At 46.8% G+C, this 18,645-nt stretch overlaps 1 long non-coding RNA gene across 2 annotated transcripts in view; it reads left to right on the top strand.

Annotated features, from left to right (window-relative positions):
* The window catches only part of LOC125093416 (uncharacterized), a 59,658-nt gene extending 55,687 nt beyond the window's left edge, over nucleotides 1–3,971 (top strand). The window contains exon 3 of one of the 2 annotated variants that reach the window (XR_007125236.1): nucleotides 2,949–3,971. This is a non-coding gene — a long non-coding RNA (uncharacterized LOC125093416). Of the gene's footprint in view, nucleotides 1–1,162; nucleotides 1,246–2,948 lie in introns of those variants that run through there. The other variant, XR_007125234.1, reaches the window with a different exon arrangement.
* Nucleotides 3,972–18,645: the final 14,674 nt, after the last annotated feature.

Raw genomic sequence — 18,645 nt, 5'->3', positions numbered from 1 at the left:
AGTTGTATCATGGAGCTTGTCTTCATCCTCACCCTTGATATCATCCTAGGAACTTACCTGGGATGGCCCTACAATTTCACTTGGTTTAAGACTCACTCATGGTGAATGGTTGGGAAATGTTAATTGCATGATCTAGATGAACTCATTATAAGGGAAAGAGTTAATGTGCTCCCTCCCTAGGGGTATGTACAAAATCGTTGAATATTAGTTTAATTGAATGAAAGGCAGACATTATGGTTTCACAAGTGCTATGGAGAAACAATTGCAGAAATCAGACAAATGGAGATTTTAAGAATATGTTTTATTAATGATAAAGCTAGATTGAAGAGTAGAGCTTCATTGTGGTCACAGTCAGACTCCCCAGTGCTTTTTCCCAAGTCTAAAACTTGGCACATCTCCCCGAAAGGGAGGGCTAGCCCTGTAGAATGTAGGTGCAGAGCAAAAGGACTGCATCTACTTTGTCCCTCCATTGGAACACAGTGAGAGCTAGGTCTTTAGAGCTGGCCCTAGCAGCAGGGGGACTCTGACCCCTTCCTGCTTGCCACCCAGGAATCAGGAAGTAACCAAAACACACCCATCCTCCGCCAAGGAGATCCAGAAAAGAAAGAGAAAGAAAGGGTGGAGTTTCCTGCTCAGACCTTCTGACTTACCAAGCTGATAAGGGAGTATTTGGCCCTCAGGGGAGAGTAAGCAGAGTAAGAGAGGGGCTGCAGCCACTGGCCAACACTTTCAAAAGGGTCAGAGTTCCCGTGATTTGGTCTGAGGCCAGACCCCTACAAGGGAGAGAAAAGATTCTCTCCAATGGCAAAGATTATGCTGAATGCTCTGAGCGTGCTGGTTGCTGCTTTTGGCACTGAGTCCTATTCAGGTAAAACAGGGACAAAGATCTATTGCACGGAGAGAGAAGGCTCCTGAAGGGTTTATTTTTCTTTGGGGTTGATTTAAGGTTTGACCATAACCTCATGAAATAGGAGATATGAATCCAGCTGGCAGCAGCTAGGTAGCTGGGAATGCACCCACCATGGCATCCTAAAATCATTTCTGTCCAGGGGAGAAGCTGGCTATTTTCTGTGTCTGAGAAGCAGCAGCAGCCTCTTTAAAATAAGGATGCCTCAGATTGAGGAAGCCTTTGATTAATACTGTATTACTTCCGGCACTTTAGGAATTCGATAATGGAGGAACCCAACCAAGTACAACGGGTTGCACATCAGCTTGACTTGATAGTTCATGTGGCAAGGATGAACATAAAAGAATTTACAACCATTCCTCTCCCCACACTTTGAGGACAGTTGTCCCAGTAGCTCAGGGAAGGGGGTAGAAAGTAGAATTGGGAGAAAGTGAAAAGAAGTGACTTGATTTACAGAGGAAAAGGCATGGAACCACCTAAGGGTTCCAAAGAAAACCTCCAGGACCCAGAAGGATCCCAAGAATGGGGAAAGGAGGTAGTGTCGGGATGGAGAAGCAGCCCTGGGCTGGAGATTTTGCAAGAGTGGAAGAGAGAAATTTGAGTAGCTTCTATGCGCTGCGTGTGAGACTTGGGGGAGAACAGAATGGAGAAGCTGATTTGCAGCAAGTTTTCAATAGGCAGTTCTGAGTAACTCTTTCTTACCTACATCAAGGAAAGCTTGACTAAAGATCTTTGTCACTCTTCAGGATTTTGAAGTGGGATCTATTTTTTTTTCTGGATAAGTTATTATGAGGGAATAGGCTTTAAGGAATGGCAAAGAAGCCCAGATTTATTTGGATCTACCTTTCTTTCTTTTCTTCTTTCTTTCAGATTTTACTTATTTATTTGAGAGAGAGAGAGAGAGAGCGAGCACATGTGTGTACAGGGGGCAAGGGCAGAGGGGAAGGGAGAGGGAAAGAATCTCAGGCAGACCCCATGCTGAGCATGGAGCCCAATGTGGGGCTCAATCCCATGACCCTGAGGTCATGACCTGAGCTGAAACCAAGAGTTGGAGACTTAACCGACTGCGCCACCCAGGTGCTTCTGGATCTTTCCATTTGGATATTTCTAGGCTGAGTCACCCTGTGGGTACTGACGCTGAGATAGCCCACAAAGTCTAAAGTGGTCATTGTTGAAAGGATGTGCCCAGGAGGTGGCCCGCCTGCACAGTGGGACATGACGGAGGCTCAAGCACAGAGTGGTGACAGGGATACGTTAGCAGGTGGCCCTCAGTACAAGGCAGAGATCTGACAGAGAGTGACCTTTCTAGTCACTCCTTACCAACACACTTCTTGCTGCCTACCAGTGGGCTTCCCTGGCCAAGACTTGTGAACCGTCTTCGGCGCATCATCTTTGGGCCTTCTGTTTTGAAAGATGTTTGCTGGAGAACGGCCTGCAGCTGAGCTGAGGCTCTAGCTGCTGGGTCCAAGCTCGCTGAAAGTCACTGTACTGGGATTCAGAAGTGCCCTGCTTCCGGGTCAAGCGCCGGTACTGGATGATGCTACTTGCTTGGCTTTGGTTTCCTCACCTGTGAGATAACAGTCTTGGGTAGATGCTACCAGTGATCCCTTTCAGCTCGAACACCGCATGCTAACTTCCCAGGTCCTCCTTCCCACTGCAGCCACTGGTCCCAGTCTGTCCTGCCCCGGAGGCCGGACCGGCCAGCTTCCCTTCCCCGATAGGCCGATGTTCATTCTGCTCACATCGTCCCACTCCCAATCAGACCTACCTAGGAGCCAGCAAGGACAGCAGGGCCACGGGCTAGAGCACGGAAGCCGCGTGTTCCTGTATGGTGAGCTCTCAGCCGGCTGGAAGGAGGGAGAAGGCGTCTCCTCAGTGACCCGGTGCTCCGGGAGTCACAGCCCCTCTTTGCACACACACACACACACACACACACACACACACACACAGAGACGGAGACAGTAGCGCGTGTCTCTGGAGCTCAGACAGCTTGCCTAGCAGGAGGAGGCAGCTTTGGTTTGTTGGTTTGTTTGTTTTACAGATGCTTCTCAGAGCCAGGAAAACAGCAACTGGATAAATATAGGAGGATGACGCATCAGCCCCGCGTGGACGTCCCTGCCCGAGCACGCATGCGCAGACAAGCCAGCAAGCCGCGCACCACCACGTGGCCCTCAGCCTCCAGGAACTGATGCTCAGGCTCCTCGAGCCAGAAACTCTGAACGGAACGGGGCGTCCTCCGAGAAGCCTGGGAGGAGGCCACTAGGGCGGTCGTGCCCTCAGCTCCTTGGAGCATCGTCAGCGGTCGCCCTCGGTCGTCCCTGGCTATATATAGCCCTGCTGCCTGCAGCTCACCTGCCGTCTTTGTGAATGAAATCCCGGACATCCTTCCCAGCTCCGACAGAGCAGCAGGGGCATTTGAAAGTTTTGGAAAATGAGTGGGGGAAACAGAGCAGGTGTTTTGCTCATTGTGAAAGGCAAACGCCGATTTGGAAGGTTTCGAGGTAGGGAACGAGAGCCAAACTGAGGGCAGCCAATTTTTAATTACCTGCACAATTAGCAGCCTGGCTTAACAACAAGCCTGTTTTGTCAAGCTCTGTTTAAGGATTAGGGTGTTGCGGCAATAGTACCAAACAGGTGAATGGAGCAGTGATCATATCCCACTCTTGAAAATCAGTGTTCTGCCTCTACGGTCCTGGGCGGCCACCAGCAAGCTTCTGACTCCCTCTTTCTGGCCCTGACTGAATTGGCATAAGGGCAGGGATCAGGTGTCTGTAAGGCCATCTGCTCTGTGGTGGATCAGTCCATGTTAAGTGAACTATATTAAATGAATGTGTTGTACATCAACATTAGCTTCTTGGGGTAAAACAAAACAGAGCCTCTCTGTCTTTCATCCCTAGTTGTGACCACTATTTGAAATTTGAACTGTTTAATGGAAAGGCATATGACTCTAAAGGTTACTCAGTAATATCTCCTTGGGGACAGGATTTCTGTGGGAGACCCACTAAGAGCATCCATTGGGCCTTAGAATGCTTTGGTGTGAGCCTACTTGGTAAAACTTGAGTGTGCTTTGGGACGCCTGGGTGGCTCAGTTGGTTAAGCAGCTGCCTTCGGCTCAGGTCATGATCCCGGCGTCCTGGGATCGAGTCCCACATCGCGCTCCTTGCTTGGCAGGGAGCCTGCTTCTCCCTCTGCCTCTGCCTGCCACTCTGTCTGCCTGTGCTCACTCTCGCTTCTCTCTCTATGACAAATAAATAAATAAAATCTTAAAAAAAAAAAAAAACTTGAGTGTGCTTTGCTCTGTTACTCAAATCAGGCCCAAGAGACTCAGACAAGTCAAGAATGCTCCTCCAAGGTGTGCAAGGTCTCCAAGGAACGATAAAGGCCCAGAAATGACATCAGAGGACCTTTGTAAGAAACCAGAGACTGGAGAGTTCTGGGCCATCAGACTTTGCCTCTGGAATTGAGTCAGAGGAGCAGAAATCATAGACTGGTCAGTTCCTGCTCAGCCTTCACTGAGCCTGAACGCCTCTCATTGGGCCAGACAGGTGTTGGCTCAGTCTTCTCCAGAGCTAACCTTAGGGCAGTCATGGTGGAAGGTGTCTCAGACCCCTCAAGAGAGACCTCAGCAACTCCCCAGCTAAGCTGTGATCCTGATTTCAGCTCTTCTACTACAGGACGGGTGGTGGACCGAATATTGTTAATTGCAGAATCTCTAAGAAGATCATGTCCCAAAATATTGCCTCACGGGATGTTTGATTCCACCAGTTTGAATCCGTTTGCAAGTGAGAGGCATTGCTTTCCTTTGAGGGTTGTCTGCAAATGTTGTATTGATCATCAGGGGAATAGCTATCATTCCCTACCCTTCCACTACTGATATCTACAAATGTACAAACTTCCTTGCCTATGTTTCCTTACCAACTGGCTTCCAGTTAGGTTAGGCCAAAGGGAGGCCTCAGCAGGAAGTCGGAGGGCAGGTGAAGGGGCGAAGTGGTGGTATTTCCACCCCTCTCTTGGCCTCAGGTGCTGTCTTCCATGGTGTCCGTGTTTCCTTTGTGGTCCCAGCTCCTATCAGGCAGCCCCACCATGGCTCCGTGTCCTCCAGGGAGTCCAGGCTCTTTTCCCTTGGTGTCTCCAGCTCCAGCTGTTGCTAACCGCTGCCTCAGCAGCTGCTGTTGGCTCCTCTCTTCTTCCAGCCCATTTGTGGCTAGTTCCCCTATTAATTCCCTTTAGTGAACTACCTGACTTGGGCTCTGTTTTCTTGTCTTGACTCTGACTTATTCCGAGGGTTAGTATATAAACATCTTATAAGTAAGTAATGATTTTTTTTTTTCTACAAGACCTACAATAGCAAGGAAGTCCTAGGGAGCTCAAAAGAGCAGGACTCAAAGTGGGAAAAGGGTGAAAACATTTCCCCAGGTCTTCTCTACCCTATCTAAGCCCCCTCTGACTATGCTGTGGGGGAAGCCACAACCTACCAGCCCACTTCCACCAGCCTGACTTGTTACTCTCAGATTTTTACACCATAGAGTTTCTGCCCCAGCTGAGATCTGTTTGCTGACACCCGTGATTCATGAGCTCCCAGCTAAACACTCTGGCCCATCCATCCTCCTCGCCTAGAAGAACATCTCTCTTCCTCACCTCTCCATCTCTTTGGCTGTTTCTTCTTTGCAATCCTGCTGAAAGCCTGAGGTCTGAGCACTCTGTCACTGTTCCGTGCCCCGCCACAAGTTATATATGCACTCTGAGCTCTAATGCTCTTGCACTCTTCTGTTTATTTCTGTCAGACATCTTGTCCTTTTAATTACACGTGTTTTCCTATTTGGCCAATGAAATTTTAAGGTCTGTGCCGCTACAAGACCAGGTCTACTGTGTCTTCTGCTGCCTGTTCCTACCCTTCCCTCAGCTTCACCAGTCGCCGGCAATTATAACATTTAGCATTGCTCTAGTGTGTTCAACAAATATTGATATGTCGCCTAAACAAATTCCCTCAGCTACGAAGACAGGCTTATATCTGTTTGTCAGGACAACATGCTTTTTGGGGGAGCAGCACTGGCCAGAAGAACTTCAGATCTGTTCTCTCTTTGACAGACCATCCCCAGTAGAATCCAGTCTCCAGGCATGAGGTTTGCTCAGTCATTATTTTTATTTCTCCCTGGGCCTTGCGTGTTTAAACTACATTTGGAATGCGGTTGTTTTCCCCCCAGCCCAAACCTCCTGAAGGGGATTCTTGCTGATGGCATCTGTGGCAGAGACGAGCTCATGCCTGAAGGGATAAATTATTTATGGTGAATGGTGCCCTAATGGATTGTGTGATCGATAATGCTTATAATAGTACAGCAGCAGACAGATCACAGAAGGGCTAGAACACGCATCTACATCATTCGGAGGAGATGGGGTCCACCAGACAGCAAGAAGAAAAAGCGGGTGTTCATGACGTCAACCTCAAAACAGTGCTCGATGAGGAGAAAAGAACAGCATTCTTTTTTTCTTTTTTTTTAATTTAAAGGGACAGATAAGCTTTTAATCATGGGATCACTGTACCAAAATGCCCCACCAGTATCCACTTACCAGAGACCAGGCTTATTTGGAGGTAATCTAGGAGAGAGTCTAATCTAGGAGAGAGTCTCCCCAAATTTCTAAAAAGCCCTGTTTCTCCCTTTGGTGCGGTATATGGCCTGCCTGCCAGTAATGAAGACATTAGTATCTGTTGCTTAGTGTTAATTGCTTCACTATAGGGCTTAGCTCCAGTTCCTAAGCAACATCCAATATCTCAGCAGGCCTCTTTGTGCAGACATGATCTCAAGTTTAAACTTTCTCAGGATTGCTCTTTTTGCCTGCTGGAAAGCTCCACTGGAATCTCCAGCTGCAATTTCAAACTCGACATGTCCAGAACCAGGGCATTATGTCGCCCCTACCTCCTACCTGCTATGCCTCAGCCCGTAGCACCCACCCACCACAACCACCCCCCAAATCCCTGTCTTTCCTCTTTATCTACTGATGTCCTATCAGTGGCACCAGTGTCCTGTGGCTCCCTGTGCCGGGGTGCCATATTCTTCCCGTTCAAGGCCCAGCTCAACTGTCACTCCTTCCTTGAGCCCTCTTCTCAAATCTGAACCCTCATGGTATTGGGTTTCTCCCACGGCACTCATTATCTTTTAGCTGATTTTTATGGATATGTATTTGTACATACATCATCTGTCAAACTAGTGTGAGTCCCTTTAGGGCACGGACAGTACCTTAATCATCTTTGAAGGTCCTAGAGAGACTGGGGCTATGGTACACTTAGAGTTTGTTGAATAAAGGATTGAAGAACAGACAGTAGAAGCAGGCAGTGGTGGTGACACAGGCAGTGTTTTCTTTCAGTGGGAAGGGATTAAGTCATGCCAGTGGAATTCTAGGTGAAAGTTCTCCAGACTCTGTTTCATGAGACAGAGCTCATTTACCCTTTCCTGGGTTCTAGAAGGTATTTCAGAAAGACAGTAAGAGGGGCACCTGGGTGGCTCAGTGGGTTAAGCCGCTGCCTTCGGCTCAGGTCATGATCTCAGGGTCCTGGGATCGAGTCCCGCGTCGGGCTCTCTGCTCAGCGGGGAGCCTGCTTCCCTTCCTCTCTCTCTGCCTGCCTCTCTGCCTACTTGTGATCTCTCTCTGTCAAATAAATAAATAAAATCTAAAAAAAAAAAAAAAAAGAAAGAAAGACAGTAAGAGTTCCCAGTACTATTCCTACAGTCCAGTTGACCCAAGGAACTCAGAAGACAATTCTGTAGAAAGGAGAGAGGAACCTGGGCTCTTTGGGGCTGGTTTGGGTGTGAGGAAGCCACATCAGACATTTCTAAGGCTCCAGAGCTCTCCAAAGGAAAGAAATAGATCAGGACTTAAACCAGAAGCACTGCAAAGGATTGAAGGTCACCACAGTCAGTGGCTTCTCACCTCACTCATGGGCTCCAATAACAAAGCAAAGTTGGTGACAAGACCACAGGGCCTGACCACACTTCCACACATCACAGGGTTTGTCTCATCTTTTTGAATTGATAGGGTTGTCTCAGTAGACATAGTATAGAGGACATAGAAAGACAATGTTATTTACAAAATTACTTTCACATAAATTTCATGTAAGTTCCTATCTTGTAGGATATTCAATAAGTGGCCACCTTCTGTCCCCTGCTTCAGTTGGTTCAATCCACAGTACAAATCCTAGATGTAACTCTCAAGAGAAAAGTTCTGTGTAATCTCAAAAGAAGGCTTTCCTTCAGGCTATCAGAAAGGGGCAGTCATGGGTTTGCAGGCAGTTTCCCAGTCAGTACAAACATCACATTGAGTTCCAACATGTGTGGCAAAATCTGTCCTTGTTACTAGGCACTGGAAGACTCAATTGTTGCAGTGAGAACTTTCATTTTGTATTTTCTCACTTGGGTGCAATTAAGTTTTCAAACATAAAATTGAGCTAATGTCATCTTTGAGCATTTCAGTTAGTCTTTTTTTTTCTTATAAAGGAAACCACCCTTGAATATATTTGGCTGTGTGATTGCGCAGTCAAATAAGGACATACTTAAATATTCAGCTGGGTAACTGCATCTACAATCTACCTTCATTACTGACTCCCAGCGCTCTATGTGGATAGGAACACCTACCTTCATAATGTCTCTTGATGTTCACTTTGGTTTCTTGTGAATGACATAAGCATTACTTAGCTGATTTATTTCCCCTCCCAGTCTTAGCAAATCACCTGATTTTCATTGAGGACGATATCCATTCTGGGGATACTGTTCAGGATGACTTCAGGACTAGAAATAGTATCTGGTTTATTTTTAGAGCATTTTACCTAAGGCTGTTACATATGAATGGGAAAATGAAAGCATGAGGATAGTCAACCAACTCTACATGGTCTTACGTTGGTTCGGTGCCCATGCCAAAAACCAAATTTATAGTTCCTGATTATTCTCTCAATTCCTCCCCCAATTATTTAAAGATAATCTCAGAGGACTGTATTTCCTTAATACCTTTTGGCAACAAGATTTTCCTTTCCTGTATAGTGTATCTCATGGTCCATAGTAGTGTTCAACAATAAATCATTGATGAGGACATGAAAAAAAATGAAAAAAAAAAAAAAAAAGTGAAATGACAAAGACTTCCTTGACCTTCTGTGGTCAGGATGGGTGATGACCTTGTCTCAGAGTTTTATAATCTGAAAACACCCAGCTGATACAAACCATTGTTTGAGAAATCAAAAGCTTATTTCGTGTGCTTCTTTTTGCAATTAAGCTTTTTTGGGGAAACATAACGTCTTTGGGAAAAAAGTGATTATGCAGTTCTATGGCGGGTTGACAGTGTACGAGAAAACATGTACTTCCATTACCAGAGTTCCACTGTAATTGTTTGTAACTATGCAGTGGAGTCCCAGGTTCTCATTTGATGATATCCAGAGCTAGACGGGATAGGGCAAAGATCTTACTAGAAGAAAATTCTCAGGACCCTGACCTCACCCCCAGCAAGAAACGGTGTGGGTGAGAGAGTTCTGGGAGGCACTCAGCACGAATCTCTCTCAAGTCAACATCCAGCACCACTGCCATCTCTGAGGAAAGCTATGATTATGAGCTTGACCTGCTCTGGTAAATAAAAGGGTTATGAGATTGTATGGAGGAGCGAAGAGTTGGTTGGATTGAAGATTTCTGAACCTGTCAGTATAGAAATGTCAGAGGGAAGATACTTTCCAATTTCATATACTCCACCCCCACTGACTTTGCGGAGATGAACTGAAGATGAACTGAAGATGCGGAGATGAACTGAAGATGAAAAAGTGATTTCCCACTTTTTTTTTTAAGATTTATTTATTTATTTGAGGTGGGGGGGGCAGAGGGAGAGTCCAAACAGACTCCGTGCTGAGTGCAGAGCCCCTTGAGGCCCGATCCCACAACCCTGAGATCATGACCTGAGCCCAAACCAGGAGTTGGAAGCTCAACCTACTGAGCTACCCGGGTCCCCCAAAGATGGATTCTTTTTTAGCTGAAAGGCCCTAGAAGGAAATTTTAACATTTTACTGTTTTAGAACTTGCAAGAAGTAAAAAGGAAAGAACAACAGAGTTCTGTGTACTGTACAATCTTCATCGGATGCAATAATCCTCCTCACCTAGGACTTCACCTCTGGTCCCACCTGGAATGCCCCAGTTAGTACTCCATTATTCTCCATCCCCAATTCTGCTGTTGGGTGACGACTACCCTTCTGCCTGGACCACAATCTAAATACCCTCACTGTGTTTTGGTAAAGCTTGGCTCATCGCTCACATGTCCTTTCCTCAGGCCCCAGTGTTTTGCAATGTGTGTAACGTAAGAAGACGGCTGCTTCAACCAACCAGCTCCTCGGGCTTGATCCATTGATAAAAATGTCACTGCTATTAAGGAGGTGCCAGCCCTCCGTCATGAGGTGGTGGCTTGCTCCAGAAGAAGGCTGCCTTGCCTATATATATGATGTGTTTGAGGACAGGAAGTGAGGAGGAACATCTCATTTGAAAACACCAGGTTAATCCATTTCCTTAAAGCCACTTAGACACTAAAGAGCAAAAGCAGAATTCCCACTGGCACTGTTGGCATTTCCTGCCTCAGAATGATTCCCTTTCAGTCAACAAAGCGAATGCTTTATGGGGCCCAGGCTTGGCTTGAACAGCCAAGAGAGACCAAAATATCTTTCAGCAGAACCTTCCCGGCACAGACAGTCCTCCACCCACAGACTCAGTAGGCCTTAGTTCCTTCCCACCCCACATGCCCAGCATAGCTCCCAGGCTTTCTCTTCAGTGCCACTCTGAGCCTCTGCCAACGTCCAGTGATGAGGCTGACACTGATTAGTGCTGATTATTCATGTGCTGTGCCTTCCGAGCTGGGGCCGGGCGCTGCCGGGCACCTGGAAGAGAAGCCCACTTCTGACTGCTAGTGCCTCTGTTTTCTGCAGAAACCTGGACGGTGCCTGTGAGTGTGCAGACACAGGCTTTCCCATGCCTACCCACTCTCTCAAGGAGGGTGGGTGGAGATGAGGAAGCCAGAGAAGGAGGAAGGGAGGGAGGGAGGTCAGGTAGATTTAGCATGCCTCTCTGACACTCCAGCTCTCTTCATCCACAAAACGATTCTGGTCACTGGGAGCATTCTGCGGTCAGAGAATTTTGCTCACAAATATAGCAGAGAAGCTCTGATGGGCTCACCAAACCTGTTGCCTTCCTGTTGCTGTTTTCTCCCGGGCCCACGTCTAGATGACATTTCCCATCCCTCTTGAATTAGATGGAGCCTAACTCATGTGACGAGGTCTGAACAGTGAAAAATGAGAGGAAGTGGTGTGTAGTACCTCCAAGGAAGGCCCATAAAGACCTCCTGCTCCATCCTGCAGACTCGCTCATCCCTGTTACTGGGCTCAGTGTCACCCAGGGTGAGCTTGGGAGCCATGCACTAAAGGCAGAGGCTAGGTCTCCTGTCACTCTGGGGAACAGTGGACCATGGAGTGAAGGAAATCACCTTCACTCTGTCAAGGCCTGGAGACCTAGATGTTGTTGTTACAGCAGCTGGCCATACTTACCCTGACTAACACGACCATCTCCTTCCACACCAGTCCTAAAATTGTGCAGCTGCTGCTCTCAATTTTTTTTTATATTTGAAATAAAGTCTCCCAACTAATGGATCTTAAAGAAGGCAAATGACATTGTAATTCTAAGAGCAGTATTCAGATCCTTTGGTCTTTGAATTCATCTGTATCCAGGACTGCCCAGAGTAAGTAAATTCCCTGGTAACACCTTGATATTTCTAGTTTAATCACAGATTTAAGCTATAGTAATATTTGTTGATATAGAGTCTGACCAGGGTTCCATTTAGCTTCTAACTTCAAGAAATTCAGCTGAGGAGTTTTAATTCCTTGAAAGGGAAAAATAAGAAAAAAAAAAAAAAAAAGGAAAAGTGTGGGGGCAATTATGAACTGACTTCTTTTTTCCTCATAAATTCACATGACTTCTGAGTCATTATTTAGCATTATATTTGTGTGTATAAGTTTCTTGCCAACAAGATCTATGCTTTCTAATGCTGTGTATCTCTCGTAAGGTCTAACACAATATTTTACAATTTGATCACTATTTTATTTTTTTTTAAGATTTTATGTATTTATTTGACAGACAGCAAGAGCAGGAACACAAGCAGGGGGAGTGGGAGAGGGAAAGCAGGTCTCCTGATGAGCAAGAAGGTGGTGTGGGGCTCGATCCCAGGACCCCGGGATTATAACATGAGCCAAAGTCAGACCCTTAATGACTGAGCCACCCAGGCACCCTGATCACGATTTTAAAATAAAATCAGTCTGTTCACCTTTTTCTGGCATTCCTTGGATTTTCCTGATCTTTGGGCATTTTTTGCATTTTTGGCCTCAAGGAAAGGATAGCACAGTGGAAATTAGAGAAGAGAGGAATAACTGATTAGCTAGGGGGAGGAAGAAGGTAGGAAAAACCCCCAAGAACCAGAGGCTGGTGGGTCCATAAGGAACATTCCTCTGACCCCTTTCCAGACTTCAGCCCAGTGCGGGACCAAGGAGGAAGGACAGATCCCCTCTTAACATGCCTTGGTTTGTTCTGCCTAGAGAAAGAAAGGACCTGCCTTTCAGGTTCCCAGCTAGAGCCCAGGAAGCAACATGGTCCCACAAAATAATGCTGTTCTCATGCCCCAGCATGGTGTGGGGCGCTGGTAGGATTATGTTAGTGGTTTAAAAAAAAAAAAAAAAAAAGGAAGATTTTGCACAGCCTCTCGGCAATTTCTGAGGTCTGTGAACTCCTTTACACCAAAGAGGTCCTGGAAGTAGCCAAGAGAGCTGGATGTGAAGGAGTCTCATGGTCAGGCACAAGGGGTGAGTCAGCAGCCACCTGCTGAAACAATAACGGAAGACCAGATGGCAAGGTGGACACCTCGGGGGAGGCCAGCATGGATGGTGAGTGATCCCGAGGACCAGATGTCCCCTCCAATACATGGCACTATGTCAGCCTCCAAAATTTAGATGCAATCCAGGGAAAAGTGGGAGGAGAGAAGCCAGATTAACTGAAATTAAATTTCTGCAACCCCAGAGGAATGGAGGCTTAAAAAGGAAAAAAAGGGGAGGGGGCGTGAAACAAAGCATTATACTTCTGCTACACCTGAATATGTGGAAGGAAACTGATCCGTCTTATGTGTGATCCAAGAAACGGGGGTTTCTACTGACTTTAAAGAAGAGGAAAAGCCTGTAACTAGTATTGTGATTTCAGAAACAATGACAACCTCATTCTCTCCCCTCTGTACTTACGTGTGGGTTTCCACCCTTCCCATATTCCTCCCACTTTGACTGAAAAATTTCCTCTTAAAATACACGTGCTATCGAGAGATGTTAACCTGACTCGTCATTTAGTCCTTAACATGAACCGGTTTATCCTGTGTTTTTCTGACAGCAGAGTGCAAGCGAGGACTGTTTCCTAGAGAGGAGAAGGAGGGAGAAAGGGGGCGAGGGATGGATGGTGAGGAAGGAGGGTGTGGGAGGGGAGGAGAGGATGAATGAATCAAGGGGCAAAATCCTGTGCAAAAAAAAAAAAAGGAGAGTCATACTTCCGAATACAAACTTTGCCTGCCTCGTCCTTTTGGGGAGGAACAGCCATAGGATAGAGCTAAGCGTGCGCTCTTAGAAACAGCCCCGCTCCTCCCCACGCTGGTGGCCCTTCCCGGGGAGGAGCGGCGCTCTCCGTGATTCATCTGTGTGGGCCGTGGCAACAGATACTAAAAGCAGCGCTCATGGAGTCACCAGACCTCATTCCCTCTGCCTAGCTCCCACAAGCTAACAAACGAATGAATTCATTAAGCCTGACAGTACACCTGCAAGACAGGGCCTATTAAATCAATTAAGCATTGCGAACTATGGTCTCAGTCTAGAGATGGTGCTCCCAACAGGTAGAAAAGATGATTCCGGAAAGTCCCAGGGCCTGTGAAATAATGGCTTTCTCTTGAGGAGTTAAATCAGTCTTTTGTGTGATGAGGGCTGTGGCGGGGACAGAGCACAGAGAGCAGGTGTTCGCTGTGACAGGAATCTGAAAAGTTAAGCCAGGGGAGAAACAGGTAAATAGAGCGAGTGGGAGACCTAAGTCCCACAGCAAGGCCAGTGACAGGGAGAGTCACTCGGCGCCTCTGGAAGATGCTATGAAGAAGGAAGAAAACAATGCCCAGTCCTTTGTGTCCGAGGCTGGTGAATTATTAGTTGTTGTTTTTTTTTCCTCCTCATCACGACCTTGTGATATTGAGTAGCCTCTCTTCAGACAATCAGTGTCGACATCAGCTACATGCTCAGATCAATAGACATTTCATAGGATGTCGAGAAACGGTGTTCTCAGAGGCAAAGCAGGCATCCCGCGACCCCTGTCAGCCCGCCATGTCACCTGCTTTGCCAGGAGATTAGGATGAGGAAATGGGTCAGAGTCCTTCAGTGGCATCGGCGAAGGGAGGCTTTTCCACTGCACTTTGGGGATGAGCCGGTCTGCAGGTTATTTTCCACTAACCCAGGCACGTGGCCGTTCATTAAATCTGGAAATAAATCACGCGCAGGGCCCCGGGGGAGCTGTATGTGTTTTGCATGGTTCTAATTCAGCACATCCCGCTAGAAGAGACCGCCGCTCCGCCCTTACCAGTTCTGAGAAAATAAATTGTTGCTTATTTTCAGCCTTTCTGCCTTAAGAGATTAGCCATTGCTGGTCTGGGATTTCCAAACGGCATTTCTCAAAAAGAACATGCTCATTCAACCCATTTTGGATTTGTTCCTGGTGAATATCGATGCAGGGGTAGTGGGGGGGAAGGGAGTTGTGAAGAACAGTCCCCTCCCCGCCCCCGCCTGTGATGACCCGGCCGCAGTCAGGTGCTGATTCACACCTAGGCAGGTGGGACTCCCCTGCCGGGGTTTGCGCAGTGCGCCCAGAGCCGTGAGTCTGAAATTCTCATTGTCTAAGAACCACCCAGGGAACGTGTTAAAATAAAATACACATTCCTGGGCTTGGGTCCCAAAGATGCTGATTAAACAGGTCTGTGTCAGAGACCCAGGAATCTGCATCTTTGTAAGCTCCTCGGGTCATTTTCACATCGGTGGTCTGTGACCACCCTTTGCACCAAGCCGGGACAGCAGGCAGTGCCACACGCAGTCCAGGGCAGAGCCTTTTCTCGTCTTGGGTCTCACTTTCTCTCCCTGCGGTTGTTGCTGACTCTCAGCCCTTGCCCTTAGGATCCTTCCTGCCTGGATTTATTCTGTTACTTTGTTGCCAGATCCAACTTGGCCAGCGCAACCCTGACCACTGACTCCTTCTGGAGCGCGTGTGTCTGTGTGGCTTCAACCCCGGTGTGGTAGTGTGTGGCAGATGTCATGTTCACATGGGGTGGTGGTGTGTGGTGACAGGGTTTCAGTGACTTTTTTTTTTCATGGTCCAGGCCACCGAGGTTAATTTTTTCTAGTACTTTATTCGTTACCTGCCAGTCAAAGGTATCAGATGTAGTCTCCTACAAACTCCCACCCAGTAGAAACCTGAAGGGGAGGGATTCCCATCATTATATTATAAGCATTTTCTTCAAGAAGGAAGGAAATATACTACTAAAGTCTCCCAATTATCTGCACTAATGAAGAAAACCATAGCACAGATAATCCAATTATTTTTTACTTAGAAATTAATTGCATGGCTTTTTGACAGCGATATGCTTCCTAACTGTGCCTTGTTTTTACTGGTGTATGGCTGATATTTCCTAAGCCATATGCCAGCTGATTGCATGGTGAGATGGGAGTGTGTGGGATGGCAGGGGGAAGTTAGGATTAAATTTGATTTCAAATTTATTATCATAACTACATTTGTGCACAGTGTGTGAGCTCTCAAGTCACAGGGCCCAGACATTTGGACATCGAAAACCTTGGACAGCAAATAATTGTAAGAGCCAGAATGTGGCTCAGTAGCTAGCTGTGTCCAGATCAGCAGAAAGGGAAGTAAATGTGATACCAGAGTTCACATGGGTAGTATCACCGTTTCTGTACATCTGTATGAAAACATTGTCAACATTTCGGGTCATGGGGTTTGGGGCAGGGGGTGGCTTTCGCCTTCCAACCTTGAAATTCCATGAAACTAGAACTCCAAACCCAGTGGTCAGATGTGGGTCTAGAGATGAGGGTGACCCTTAATATAATCTCCACTAGCCCAAGAAACAGAACACAGCCACTAAAATTTCCTGCTGTCAGAATTTGGACTCATTTCCTCCAAGTTTTTAAGCAGGAGAATTCAGTCAGTTGGTCAGCCAATTAACATTGTACCCAGATGAGCTCTCCAGGGCCCAGATGAACTCTCCAGGTCCCTTCCTGGAAATGGGCTGGGTAAGTAGGTAATTAGATGGAGAATTGCATTGACGTGAGCAGGGAACTTTAATGCTCATGCGTACACTGAAGCAGTAAGAGCTTAGGAATCACTTGTTTTCATGTTGGCATCAGGTGCTTCCACGGCAGGTAAAGTGAGAACTGCTTGGCAGGTCAGTGCCCCCTCCTCAATACCTTTCCTTGATGTAGACACTGCCTTATTCTCCTATCTGTGGATGGAGAGAATCACTGGAAGTTGGAGTGAGGTGGGCATTCCAAGTGGGGGACCTTGCCTGATACATCTGCCATATATATCTGAGACAACATTACTTGGTGCTTTGGAAGTCATGATAGTTACCACACCTGCCAATATGGGTTGTAGACTCCAATTACAAGTGCCTCTGTTTTAAAATATTTTAGACCCTAGAGGTCTTCTTTAATTTCTTCCCAACTTGACCAAAGCAGGGGGTAGAAATTTATGACTGAATAGGGGAAAGCTAAGTTAGAAGCTGATTCCCAGGGACCCTCACCCTAAAATTTTTGCTTCTCCTTACTTTTTCAAGAGTGCCCAGAGGCTGTCTGTGCTTTGCTGTCCTCTTGGTATCTCTCCCTGTCAATCCTATAGGAGGGCCTGTTCTCCCATGATGGCGGTCATGAAAGTGCATCACTCATTTCTCCTTCTAAGAGAACCTGCTCTGGGGGCCCTAGCTGATTGACAGTCTCTAGCTCTTGCACCTTTGGATCCGCTGGGTTTCTGGACTGCTCCCAATCAATGACAGAGAACGGTGGGGTTAGCAGACCAGTCTGTTCCTCCTCAATGTGGAATTGTCTCATGAGCAACTTTGACTCGGGGTCTTTCCATTGACCTGGCCAAGACATACTTAAAACCCCACTAGGGTCAAGGCTCTTCCTACTCAACTCTTCCTTCCCTGTCTTCTTTCATAGATGTCAGAAGTGCACTGAGTCTAAAGATTCTTCCAGGGGAACTCCTGTTCCCCTTTTATACTTTATGACTGTTTACTCCAATAAATATCTCCCATATCTAAACATGTGTGGGTATCTGCTGCTTGAAAGACAGAGGAGACACCAAGAGTGGTCTGAGTAAGCTGTTGTTAAGATGGGTTTTGCAACTGGACTGCTCACAACCTGATTGACCAGGAGGATCTCCTCCTGAGTGGTGTGTGGGATACAGACACTCCCTGGCACAAATTGGCATCTTGGCTGTTGAAGATTCATGTGTGCTGGCCTGGGAAAATATTCTGGTGAGGGAGAATGCCTTTGCCTGTGCAGTGATTAAGATGTTTGAAGGACGGGGTGCCTGGGTGGCTCAGTGGGTTAAAGCCTCTGCCTTTGGCTCCAGTCATGATCTCAGGGTCCTGGGATAGAGCCCCACATAGGGCTCTCCACTCAGCGGGGAGCCTGCTTCCTCCTCCTCTCTCTGCCTGCCTCTCTGCCTACTTGTGATCTCTGTCTGTCAAATAAATAAATAAATCTTAAAAAAAAAAAAAAGATGTTTGAAGGACGTGTGTATGAACATGGCCTACAAGGACAATAGAATTTACTGGTTGCTACTAAGTTGTACTGGTGGCCTGCAGGGGAATAATAAGAATCCAAGTGCAGTTAACGTACAGGTAAAAGCTGAGTGTGGGAGCCAGAGGACCTTACTGGTAGTTTATAAAGAGGCTTTCATCTTAGGCAGTGGAAGAGCAGACACAGTTGAGGAGCAAACTCAGAATCTGATAGCTAGTAAGATTGCAAAGCCTCAGTGATGTTTCATGGCTCAGCCAAGACAGATCTGTTATAGGATCAAGGTCCTGGTTAGGAAAGCAAGAGACCTTAAAAACTGGGACAGGAGCATCTGAGTAGATATTCCTAAGAAATTGATTCCTCGGGTCCCTCTTAACCCTCAGAGCTTTTATGGGTGTCCCCACTCCCCAAAACCCTGCCCCCTGCTGAGTAAAAGCTAGTATTTTTGTAATTCAGAAAGATACTATAGGGTCCTTTCCTCAGTAAGGTATCAGGTGCCTCTGCCTCCACCCCCCAGGAGTTATCCCATCTTTTATTCTGGCTTTCATGCCAAAAATGAAGACTAAATTTCAGCATAATTCAGCTGAGGATGTATTGGGTTTGATAAGAAAAAATAGAGGCTATATCTCAATTGGAACTGTGAGAATTAGCTAGCGTGAACCATCAGGAGCCAAAGGAGTACCACTGGAATTAAGATCTTGAGCATGACTGATCAAAATGATTGAATGATAGGCAATGAGGGTGCTAATTAATACCTCCAATCAGAAGAAGGCATGAATGGAGAAGCCGTAGAGCACACGCCAGTAAAAAGTCATCACCGTTTGCTTTATTTCCTGGCCCTGTGAAGATTTTCAGATCTGGAGCC

This window comes from Lutra lutra, chromosome 2 (assembly GCF_902655055.1).
Source record: "Lutra lutra chromosome 2, mLutLut1.2, whole genome shotgun sequence".
Lineage (NCBI taxonomy): Eukaryota > Metazoa > Chordata > Mammalia > Carnivora > Mustelidae > Lutra > Lutra lutra.
Note: the sequence above shows the minus strand (reverse complement) of the source record. Positions and strands in the feature narration are given on the sequence as shown.